Raw genomic sequence first — 13,729 nt, 5'->3', positions numbered from 1 at the left:
AATTATGTTTGATTTAACAGTTTAATGCCTGACTTTGCAAAGAATTCCAGTGGTAATGATGCATATGTATGTTGCAGCTCCCAGCTTGTTAATGTCATACACATATTTAGTCCACAGTTACTTCTAAATACTTCCAAAAAAGGCAGTCTTAACCTCTGTTTTTCTAACCTTTCTAATTCTGCATTCCAAAATTTTGAAAGTAAGAGATATATTCCACAAAGAACAGTCAGAAATCACCACTGATAAGCTCCAGAAGTCGCTGGATTTTGTTTTCATTCTTCTCTTCATGAATATGTTAATGTCACTTTGTGTGGTCTTTTCAATAATGTTCCCCATGAAACCACTGTAGAACAACAAGGTCATTCTCATTCTACCTGTGCTTTTAGTGACAGAGAGAGAAGGAAAGAAAGAAAGAATGAATGGAAGGGATATATGCAGTATTAAATAAATGGGAACGATAAATAATTCTGGGCTAGATTACAACTAGCGCACATATTACAAGTTGAAATTAAACAGTTGTTCTTGAGCGCAAACAAAATATTTATTCAATGGATTAGCGCACCTGAAGACTCAGTGTAAAGTTTAAGGGTTATAATGTATTATTTCTAAATATATATATATATATACTGTAGGTAGTGGAGGAAAGGATGCACTCACCAGGATTTTCAAATTGTTACAAGAAATAACAATTTATTACCTATACTTTGATCTTGTAAGCACCCTGGGTGGATGTTTGGTAACCGTTAGTGCTTACCCTTTGCATACTTATATATATATATATATATATATATATATATATATATATATATATATATATATATATATACAGTATATATATATAGTCCAATTCCAATATGAAGGCAAAATCACTTTCTGTGTTTTTGTGCGTGTAAATGTTTTCGGGGTCTTCACCCCTTCCTCAGACATGTGTATATATATATGTATATATATATATATATATATATATATATATATATATATATATATATATATATATATATATATATATATATATATATATATATATATATACTGTATATATTATGCAGTGCACCAGCTTTGCTGCTATTAGACATATAATGTAACTTTCATTCTTATCCAAGGTAAACTAATTTCATGATTAGATACCTTTGTGATTTATCCATTTCATCTCAACAAATTGAGATTTATCTGGATTTTTACTTTGTGATGGTGGGTTTGTGATAATAGCGACTGTTGTTTTCACCACATCTGGAGTTAGCTGTATATTTTATTATTCTTGAATTTGTAAATAATTTGACTGTAACGTTGTTGCTGGAATTACTCTCATCAGCCAGGATTTATGTTTTTTCTTTACATAGAAGTTTAAAGTGAATGAAATGCAAAATGTAATTCCTCATGGTAGCATTTTTATATTTTTTTATACAATAACTGCCCTAGGCAATTTTTGGGGTCTAAAGTTGTTGGGATGTGGGATTTTAGAAAAAAAATGGCACTGAAAAGTGCCTTTAAATTGCAGTCTACGGGAACTGTGTGTTCCCAGTAAATACATATGTATATGCTTATAGAGTGTGTGTATGTATATATATATATATATATATATATATATATATATATATATATATATATATATATATATATAGATATATATAGATATATATATATAGGGGTTGAAAAAGTTACCCAAGAGCTAGCAGTCCCATGAAATTTCTTAGTGGTCCCACTTTTTCAACTCCAAATATTCACAATGTCATACATAAACTTTTATTACACTGTTATACACTTCTAACATACATTTGTATTAAGAATAAAACACTCTTTGTATACAATTATATACTAATAAATATTTTAAACTTATTCTCCTGCCTAAAAAGAAAATATTCTTGTTTACATTGCAGCAAGCTGAGGCAGGAATAATTGCACACATACATTTATAGCCAGGGATATACACACACTCAGATATATACGCACACATAAATATATAGCCAGGGATATACACACACTCAGATATATACGCACACATAAATATATAGCCAGGGATATACACACACTCAGATATATACGCACACATACATATATAGCCAGGGATATACACACACTCAGATATATACGCACACATACATATATAGCCAGGGATATACACACACTCAGATATATACGCACACATATATATATAGCCATGGATATACACACGCTCAGATATATACGCACACATACATATATTGCCAGGGATATACACACACTCAGATATATACGCACACATACATATATAGCCAGGGATATACACACACTCAGATATATAGAAGAATCCAAGGTAGGTGGGCGCCAATAGCGCAAATAAGTACTCCAATATTAAGATAAAAAAGTATAATTTATTAGAACAAGGGTAAAAACATGACAGCAAGAAGCAGCTGTAAAAAAGCACTAAAAAATGACCTAAACACAATGTCAGCGTTTCAGACCTCACGCAGACATGTTTCGTGCGAGACCCGCACTTGATCACTGCACTCAGATATATACGCACGCATACATATATAGCCAGGGATATACACACACTCAGATATATACGCACACATACATATATAGCCAGGGATATACACACACTCATATATATACGCACACATACATATATAGCCAGGGATATACACACACTCAGATATATATGCACACATACATATATAGCCAGGGATATACACACACTCAGATATATACGCACACGTACATATATAGCCAGGGATATACACACACTCAGATATATACGCACACATACATATATAGCCAGGGATATACACACACTCAGATATATACGCACAAGTACATATATAGCCAGAGATATACACACACTCAGATATATATGCACACGTACATATATAGCCAGGGATATACACACACTCATATATATACACACACGTACATATATAGCCAGGGATATACACACACTCAGATATATACGCACACATACATATATAGCCAGGGATATACACACACTCAGATATATATGCACACATACATATATAGCCAGGGATATACACACACTCAGATATATATGCACACATACATATATAGCCAGGGATATTCACACACTCAGATATATACGCACACATACATATATAGCCAGGGATATACACACACTCAGATATATACGCACACATAAATATATAGCCAGGGATATACACACACTCAGATATATACGCACACATACATATATAGCCAGGGATATACACACACTTAGATATATATGCACACATACATATATAGCCAGGGATATACACACACTCAGATATATACGCACACATATATATATAGCCATGGATATACACACACTCAGATATATACGCACACATACATATATAGCCAGGGATATACACACACTCAGATATATACGCACACATAAATATATAGCCAGGGAAATACACACACTCAGATATATACGCACACATACATATATTGCCAGGGATATACACACACTCAGATATATACGCACACATAAATATATAGCCAGGGATATACACACACTCAGATATATATGCACACATATATATATAGCCAGGGATATACACACACTCAGATATATACGCACACATACATATATAGCCAGGGATATACACACACTCAGATATATATGCACACTTAAATATATAGCCAGGGATATACACACACTCAGATATATACGCACACATACATATATAGCCAGGGATATACACACACTCAGATATATATACGCACACATACATATATAGCCAGGGATATACACACACTTAGATATATACGCACACATACATATATAGCCAGGGATATACACACTCAGATATATACGCACACATATATATATAGCCATGGATATACACACACTCAGATATATACGCACACATACATATATTGCCAGGGATATACACACACTCAGATATATACGCACACATACATATATAGCCAGGGATATACACACACTCAGATATATACGCACACATAAATATATAGCCAGGGATATACACACACTCAGATATATACGCACACATACATATATAGCCAGGGATATACACACACTCAGATATATACGCACACATACATATATTGCCAGGGATATACACACACTCAGATATATACGCACACATAAATATATAGCCAGGGATATACACACACTCAGATATATATGCACACATACATATATAGCCAGGGATATACACACACTCAGATATATATGCACACTTAAATATATAGCCAGGGATATACACACACTCAGATATATACGCACACATACATATATAGCCAGGGATATACACACACTCAGATATATATACGCACACATGCATATATAGCCAGGGATATACACACACTTAGATATATACGCACACATACATATATAGCCAGGGATATACACACTCAGATATATACGCACACATATATATATAGCCATGGATATACACACACTCAGATATATACGCACACATACATATATTGCCAGGGATATACACACACTCAGATATATATGCACACACTAATATAGAGCCAGGGATATACACACACTCAGATATATACGCACACATACATATATTGCCAGGGATATACACACACTCAGATATATACGCACACATAAATATATAGCCAGGGATATACACACACTCAGATATATACGCACACACACACAATCACAGATACACACAAACACTCTCACACACACAAACACTCTCTCACACACTCACACAAACTAACTCTCATACACTCTTACAAATAAGACTCACACACACTTTTAAACACTCTGCCACACAGTTTCTCTCACACACACAAACATGCTCTCACACACTCACACAAACTAAAGGGACATGCCACCCACATTTTTTCTTTTATGATTTAGAAAGAGAATGCAATTTTAAACATCTTTCTAATTTACTTATATTATCTAATTTGTTTTATTCTCTTTATATTCTTTGATTAAAAGCATATCTAGATATGCTCACTAGCTGCTGATTGGTTGCTGCACATAGAAGCCTTGTGTGATTGGCTCACCATGTGCATTGCTTTTTCTTCAACTAAGGATATCTAGAGAATGATGCAAAATAAATAATGGAAGTAAATTGTAATGTTGTTCAAATTTCTTTTCGCTATCTGAATCATGAAAGAAAGATTTTGGGTTTAGTGGCCTTTAACTCTCATACACTCTTACAAATAAGAATCACACACACTTTTAAAAACTCTGCCACACAGTTTCTCTCACATATTCTCACTTTCTCACACACACATCCTATTGCTCACTCTCTCATAGTCTCACTATCTAACACACACAATCTCTCTTACACACAATTGTTTTGCAGGTTACTATGGAGGTGGCACATTTATTACTGTAGTACCCCTACTTATTAAAGGCACTAACAGCCATAACTTTACAAAGTAGATTTTTTTACATATCCTATCTCCACTGTGCAGCCATTGATAATAAGACATTAAAGTGTAGAACCAACCTCTACTATAGACAAACTTTTAACCATCATCTTTTTCAGGCAAGGCATATTTTATACTGACCAGATTAGGTGATTAATTCTGCATGTAACATTATAGACACTTTGGCATCTACTTATCAAGCAGTCAACTTACTTGCATTCGACGACACCAATACGCTCGCCTAAGATCACCCAACATTGCTGCCGCGGACCTGAATATGTTCTCCAAAGTTACCAAAAAAAGCAGTCAAAAAGCAGCGCACCAAGTACGGGGCAATGAGCAGCGGACTGCTGTTAACTGACAGTCATCGATCTTGCTGCTCTTCGGCTTTTTCACAGCTTTATTGGTATACTGTCACCGAACACCCACACTATACTAGACTGTTTTACCTTTTTCAAAATAGAGTAAATAGTGCGCTAATGTCAATGAAAAAAAAGGGGGGATAGATCAAACACCTTACTGAGTGGGCCTAGATCCTTCAATCTAAGCTGGAGATGTGATATGGAGAGGGTAGTAAGGGCGCTAAAAGCTAAAGATCTAGGGATTGTCTATTAAAATGTTAAAGTGTCGGTATCTTATTATTGAAGATCTTATTGTGTATGCTAATACTAACACAAACACATGTAATTTTAAAATTTTTTATTTATTAGGTACAAGTAGCAATTTCTTATTCTGCTAATTTTCATATATAAAATAGAGACGTCTCTCTTTAAAAAAATGGGATCCCCATTTTTAAAGAGAGACGTCTCTATTTTATACAGGGAGTGCAGAATTATTAGGCAAATGAGTATTTTGTTGTGTTACTCCAAGCTGTATAGCAGAGCTTTCCAAACTTTTTATGTTGGCGACACACTTTTTAGACCTACATCATTTCGCGACACAGTAATTCAGTTGTACTGGCAAACAGGAGGTTTAACTGTTTTAAGAGATACGAACACGTACATAAATGGTATAATAATGAAATGTATTTACAAGTAACAGTATGTATGTGCAAGAATTAAAAAAAGTTTAATAACACCAACAGCTACTTACTATTTTAATGGGATGTATGAGGTTAATGGGATGAACACAATTTCAGAATATTTGGTGGAATATTAGATAAAGACACTCACATTTCATCATCAAGCATTTTTAAGCTTCCCCTTCCTATCCATATATCAAGAGCAGGAGCAGCAATGCACTACTGGGAGCTAGTTTCAAATAAAAAAACCTCTGACTTCAGCTCAGCGTTTAAGCTGCCGCCCTCAGAGCTCGGTGAGTCCAATTGACTACTGCCCGCGCTGCAAGCACACTGCTGTCCCCCTCACTGACTACACATGCAGTCACGAGCCAATTAAGGAGACTACACGTGCAGTCAGGAGCCAATGTGCCGCCAATGGGAATAGTTTCAGTTTCCACTGAGCTGCGCCAATAGGTTAAGATGATCTGTGACCCCCTAGGTATCAATCACGTGTCAACCATGTGATATGCGAAGCAGGCAGGCGGAAAGTCAGAAACAAAAACAAAAAAAATGTAAAAAAAAAAATTAAATTTAAAAAAATTTGTGCTGAAGCAGGGACACACCTACACACTGCTGCCGACACACTAGTGTGTCCCGACACACAGTTTGGAAAGCACTGCTGTATAGGTTCGAAAGCCTACTACCAATTAAGCATATTAGGTGATGTGCATCTCTGTAATGAGAAGGGGTGTGGTCTAATGACATCAACACCCTATATCAGGTGTGCATAATTATTAGGCAACTTCCTTTCCTTTGGCAAAATGGGTCAAAAGAAGGACTTGACAGGCTCAGAAAAGTCAAAAATAGTGAGATATCTTGCAGAGGGATGCAGCACTCTTAAAATTACAAAGCTTCTGAAGCGTGATCATCGAACAATCAAGCGTTTCATTTAAAATAGTCAACAGGGTCGCAAGAAGCGTGTGGAAAAACCAAGGCGCAAAATAACTGCCCATGAACTGAGAAAAGTCAAGCGTGCAGCTGCCAAGATGCCACTTGCCACCAGTTTGGCCATATTTCAGAGCTGCAACATCACTGGAGTGCCCAAAAGCACAAGGTGTGCAATACTCAGAGACATGGCCAAGGTAAGAAAGGCAGAAAGACGACCACCACTGAACAAGACACACAAGCTGAAACATCAAGACTGGGCCAAGAAATATCTCAAGACTGATTTTTCTAAGGTTTTATGGACTGATGAAATGAGAGTGAGTCTTGATGGGCCAGATGGATGGGCCGTGGCTGGATTGGTAAAGGGCAGAGAGCTCCAGTCCGACTCAGACGCCAGCAAGGTGGAGGTGGAGTACTGGTTTGGGCTGGTATCATCAAAGATGAGCTTGTGGGGCCTTTTCAGGTTGAGGATGGAGTCAAGCTCAACTCCCAGTCCTACTGCCAGTTTCTGGAAGACACCTTCTTCAAGCAGTGGTACAGGAAGAAGTCTGCATCCTTCAAGAAAAACATGATTTTCATGCAGGACAATGCTCCATCACACGCGTCCAAGTACTCCACAGCGTGGCTGGCAAGAAAGGGTATAAAAGAAGAAAATCTAATGACATGGCCTCCTTGTTCACCTGATCTGAACCCCATTGAGAACTTGTGGTCCATCATCAAATGTGAGATTTACAAGGAGGGAAAACAGTACACCTCTCTGAACAGTGTCTGGGAGGCTGTGGTTGCTGCTGCACGCAATGTTGATGGTGAACAGATCAAAACACTGACAGAATCCATGGATGGCAGGCTTTTGAGTGTCCTTGCAAAGAAAGGTGGCTATATTGGTCACTGATTTGTTTTTGTTTTGTTTTTGAATGTCAGAAATGTATAGTTGTGAATGTTCAGATGTTATATTGGTTTCACTGGTAAAAATAAATAATTGAAATGGGTATATATTTGTTTTTTGTTAAGTTGCCTAATAATTATGCACAGTAATAGTCACCTGCACACACAGATATGCCCCTAAAATAGCTATAACTAAAAACAAACTAAAAACTACTTCCAAAACTATTCAGCTTTGATATTAATGAGTTTTTTGGGTTCATTGAGAACATGGTTGTTGTTCAATAATAAAATGAATCCTCAAAAATACAACTTGCCTAATAATTCTGCACTCCCTGTATATGAAAATTAGCGGAATAAGAAATTGCTACTTGTACCTAATAAATACAATTTTATAAAATTACATGTGTTTGTGTTAGTATTAAAATAGACTGTTTTACCCCTATCCTGCCGCTCCCGGAGCCCACCGCCACCTACATTATGTTATTAACCCCTAATCTGCTGCCCCCTACACCGCCGCCACCTACATTATACTTATTAACCCCTAATCTGCCGTCCCCAACGTCGCCGCCACTATATTAAATTTATTAACCCCTAAACCTAAGTCTAACCCTAACACCCCTAACTTAAATATAATTACAATAAATCTAAATAAAACCTACTATTAATAACTAAATAATTCCTATTTAAAACTAAATACCTATAAAATAAACCCTAAGCTAGCTACAATATAAACTAATAGTTACATTGTAGCTAGCTTAGGGTTTATTTTTATTTCACAGGCAAGTTTTTATTTATTTTAACTAGGTACAATAGTTATTAAATAGTTATTAACTATTTAATAACTACCTAGATAAAATAAATTCAAATTTACATGTAAAATAAAACCTAACCTAAGTTACACTAACACCTAACACTACAGTATAATTAACTAATGACCTAAATTAAATACGATTAAATAAATTATATACAATTATCTAAAGTACAAAAGCAAAAAAAACTAAATTATCGAAAATAAAAAACAAATTACAAGATATTTAAACTAATTACACCTAATCTAATAGCCCTATCAAAATAAAAAAAGCCCCCCCAAAATAAAAAAACCCTAGCCTAAACTAAACTACCAATAGCCCTTAAAAGGGCCATTTGAGAGGCATTGCCCCAAAGTAATAAGCTCTTTTATTTGTAAAAAAAATACAAACAACCCCCCCAACAGTAAAACCCACCACCCACACAACCAACCCCCAAATAAAAGCCTAACTAAAAAAAACCTAAGCTCCCCATTGCCCTAAAAAGGGCATTTGGATGGGCATTGCCCTTAAAAGGGCAGTTATCTCATTTGCAGCCCAAAGCCCTTACCTAAAACTAAAACCTACCCAATACACCCTTAAAAAAACTAACACTAACCCCCTGAAGATTGACTTACAGTTCTGAAGACCGGACATCCATCCTCAAGGAAGCAGAAGTCTTCATCCAACCGGGCTCAAGTCCTCAACGAAGCCAGGAGAAGTCTTTATCCAAGCCGGGCGAAGTGGTCCTAGAGACAGACAGAAGTCTTCATCCAGACGGCATCTTCTATCTTCATTCATCCGACTCGGAGCGGCTCCATCTTCAAGACATCCGACGCGGAGCATCCTCTTCATCCGGAGTCTTCTTACTGAATGACGGTTCCAAGATGGAGTCCCTTAGATCAGCCAATCGGAATTAAGGTTGAAAAAATCCTATTGGCTGTTGCAATCAGCCAATAGGATTGAGCTTTCATCCTATTGGCTGTTGCAATCAGCCAATAGGATTGAGCTTGCATTCTATTGGCTGATTGGATTCTGATCTTCAAAACTGTAAGTAAATCTTCTGGGGTTAGTGTTAGGATTTTGTTAAGGGTTTATTGGGTGGGTTTTAGTTTTAGATTAGGAATTGGGCCTGCAATAGAGCTAAATGCCCTTTTAAGGGCAATGCCCATCCAAATGCCCTTTTCAGGGCAATGGGGAGCTTAGGTTTCTTTAGTTAGGGTTTTATTTGGGAGGTTGGTTGCATGGGTGGTGGGTTTTACTGTTGGGGGGGTATTTGTATTTTTTTTTACAGGTAAAAGAGCTGATTACTTTGGGGCAATACCCTGCAAAAGGCCCTTTTAAGGGCTATTTGTAGTTTATTGTAGGCTAGGGTTTTTTTATTTGGGGGGGGGGCTTTTTATTTTCATAGGGCCCTTAGATTAGGTGTAATTAGTTTAAAGCTTTGATAATTTATTTTTTATTTTTTGTAACTAACGGCTAGATTTAGAGTTTTGTCGGTAACGACCCGCGTAGCTAACGCTGGCTTTTTTCTGGACGCACCTTTAAAATAACTCTGGTATTGAGAGTCCACAGAATGGCTGCGTTAGGCTCCAAAAAAGGAGCGTAGAGCATATTTAACGCCACTGCAACTCTCGATACCAGAGTTGCTTACGGACGCGGCCAGCCTCAAAAACGTGCTCGTGCACGATTCCCCCATAGGAAACAATGGGGCTGTTTGAGCTGAAAAAAAACTAACACCTGCAAAAAAGCCGCGTTCAGCTCCTAACGCAGCCCCATTGTTTACTATGGGGAAACACTTCCTACGTCTGCACCTAACACCCTAACATGAACCCCGAGTCTAAACACCCCTAACCTTACACTTATTAATCAAATTGGGTGAATTAGTGCGCGCTAAAGGAAGGTATTGCTAAACACTACTCTAAAGATACAATCTCTGTATGTATCAAATACAAGTTAATAACCAAATAGTGAAGCCAAAGCTTCAAGATAGAGAAAGTGCGCTAACAAGCTGAAAGTATACACACCATATAAGGAATTGAAGTGAAAATTTAATAAACATATAGAATAAGATACACAAATATATACACTAAAAATAGGGACGTCTCCCTGTAATGTAAATACAACTAGGAAAAAATCCTAATGAAAAAACAGGTTAAAACCTATAAATGATGAATAATGCAGATACTAATTGATAATCTATGACATAAAAAAGATATAGCATAAAAATGATAATTAAAAGATATGGCATAACAGTGATACCATAAAATAAAATAAAACTTAAAAGACAAGCACCAAGTTCATATGTATCAACACAGTGCAGGTGGCCATATGCAAATGAATGCCGATATTGGAACAGTGGAAAGAAAATAACGGCTTGTACCACAAATAGATACAGTTTACTGTACCGTAAGTCAAGAGAGTGTTCAGAGGGTGTTACCGAGGAGAAGAAATCCTTCGGTCAAGGCTTGGACCGCGGCTGCAGTAACTGCCGTTCCTGGAGATAGAAGTGTGCAAACCTCTGCACATGTGAGTCGGCGTCTGACGTCACAGGCTTCTCATCGGCTCCTCTCAGGGTGTTACTCGCTGCTCCAGCACCGTAAAGGAAAAGCAGCTGATTGCTGTGTCCTGGTGGGAACTTTCTGTGAAGGCAGACTTGGCTGCTGTAGGTATGTTTAATGATCCAATACAATAGTGGGGCACAAGTTATGTGGCCCTCTCTGCACCGGACATCAATGCCGCGATCGTTGGTGGGCGGGAGCAGACGTGGGAGGTGGGTGGGTGGCGATCGATGGCTTACCGGTAGGCGGGATCGTGGGCGGGATTGCTGGGGGGCGCGCACGGGCGCGCGCGCGTGCACAGGGGAGGCGGGCGGGTGCGTGCACGGGGAGGGAGCGGGTGGGAACCGTTACACTATGGAACAGTGTGGTTTCTATTTAGAGGGAGAGAGGGGGAATAAATGTTAATCAAAGTGATCTGGGAGGGGGTGGGGGTTTAGTCTTGGGGGGGGAAGCTACACTACAGAAAAAGTGCTGCCAGTACCCAAGATGGCTCCCAATAATGTAGAGGGGGAGGGTTAGAGAGCTGTTTGCGGGGGGGGGAATCAGGGAGGTTTGGGGCTAAGAGGGATCCTACACAGCAGCATATGTAAATATGCTCCAAAAAGAAAAAAGAAAAAAAAAAAGGATACCTTTTATTTTAGTACTGGCAGACTTTCTGCCAGTACTTAAGATGGCGGGGACAATTGTGGGGTGGGGGAGGGAAGAGAGCTGATTGGGAGGGATCAAGGGGTCTGATGTGTCAGGTGGGAGGCTGATCTCTACACTAAAGCTAAAATTAACCGTGCAAGCTCCCTACAAGATCCCTAATTAACCCCTTCACTGCTAGCCATAATACACGTGTGATGTGCAGCGGCATTTAGCAGCCTTCTAATTACCAAAAAGCATTGCCAAAGCCATATATGTCTGCTATTTCTGAACAAAGGGGATACCAGAGAGGCATTTACAACCATTTGTGCCATAATTGCACAAGCTGTTTGTAAATAATTTCAGTGAGAAACCTAAAATTGCGAAAAAAATTACGTTTTTTTTAAATTTGATCGCATTTGGCGGTGAAATGGTGGCATTAAATATACCAAAATGGGACTAGATCAATACTTTGGGTTGTCTACTACACTACACTAAAGCTAAAATTAACTCTACAAGCTCCCTACATGCTACCTAATTAACCCCTTCACTGCTGGGCATAAAACACGTGTGGTGCGCAGTGACATTTAGCAGCCTTCTAATTACAAAAAAGCAACGCCAAAGCCATATAAGTCTGCTATTTCTGAACAAAGGGGATCCCAGAGAAGCACTTGCAACCATTTATGCCATAATTGCACAAGTTGTTTGTAAATAATTTCTGTGAGAAACCTAAAGTTTGCGAAAAAATTAGTGAAAAAGTGAACATTTTTTTTTATTTGGTCGCATTTGGCGGTGAAATGGTGGCATGAAATATACCAAAATGGGCCTAGATCAATACTTTGGGATGTCTTCTAAAAAAATATATATATATACATGTCAAGGGATATTTAGGTATTCCTGACAGATATCAGGGTTCCAATGTAACTAGCGCTCATTTTGAAAAAAAGTGGTTTTGAAATAGCAAAGTGCTACTTGTATTTATTGCCCTATAACTTGCAAAAAAAGCAAAGCACATGTAAACATTGGGTATTTCTAAACTCAGGACAAATTTTAGAAACTATTTAGCATGGGTGTTTTTTGGTGGTTGTAGATGTGTAACAGATTTTGGGGGTCAAAGTTAGAAAAAGTGTGTTTTTTTTCCATTTTTTTCCTCATATTTTATAATATTTTTAATAGTAAATTATAAGATATGATGAAAATAATGGTATCTTTAGAAAGTCCATTTAGTGGCGAGAAAAACGGTATATAGTATGTGTGGGTACAGTAAATGAGTAAGAGGAAAATTACAGCTAAACACAAACACAGCAGAAATGTAAAAATAGCCCTGGTCCTTAAGGGGAAGAAATTGAAACCTGTCCTTAAGGGGTTAAGGTAGGAATATTCTGATTGGCTGATGGAATCAGCCAATCAGAATCAAGTTCAATCCGATTGGCTGATCCAATCAGCCAATCAGATTGAGCTCGCATTCTATTGGCTGTTCCGATCAGCCAATAGAATGCGAGCTCAATCTGATTGGCTGATTGGATCAGCCAATCGGATTGATCTTGATTCTGATTGGCCGATTCCATCAGCCA

The sequence above is a fragment of the Bombina bombina genome, chromosome 10 (assembly GCF_027579735.1).
Source record: "Bombina bombina isolate aBomBom1 chromosome 10, aBomBom1.pri, whole genome shotgun sequence".
Taxonomy (NCBI): domain Eukaryota; kingdom Metazoa; phylum Chordata; class Amphibia; order Anura; family Bombinatoridae; genus Bombina; species Bombina bombina.
This window is presented reverse-complemented; position numbering follows the sequence as displayed.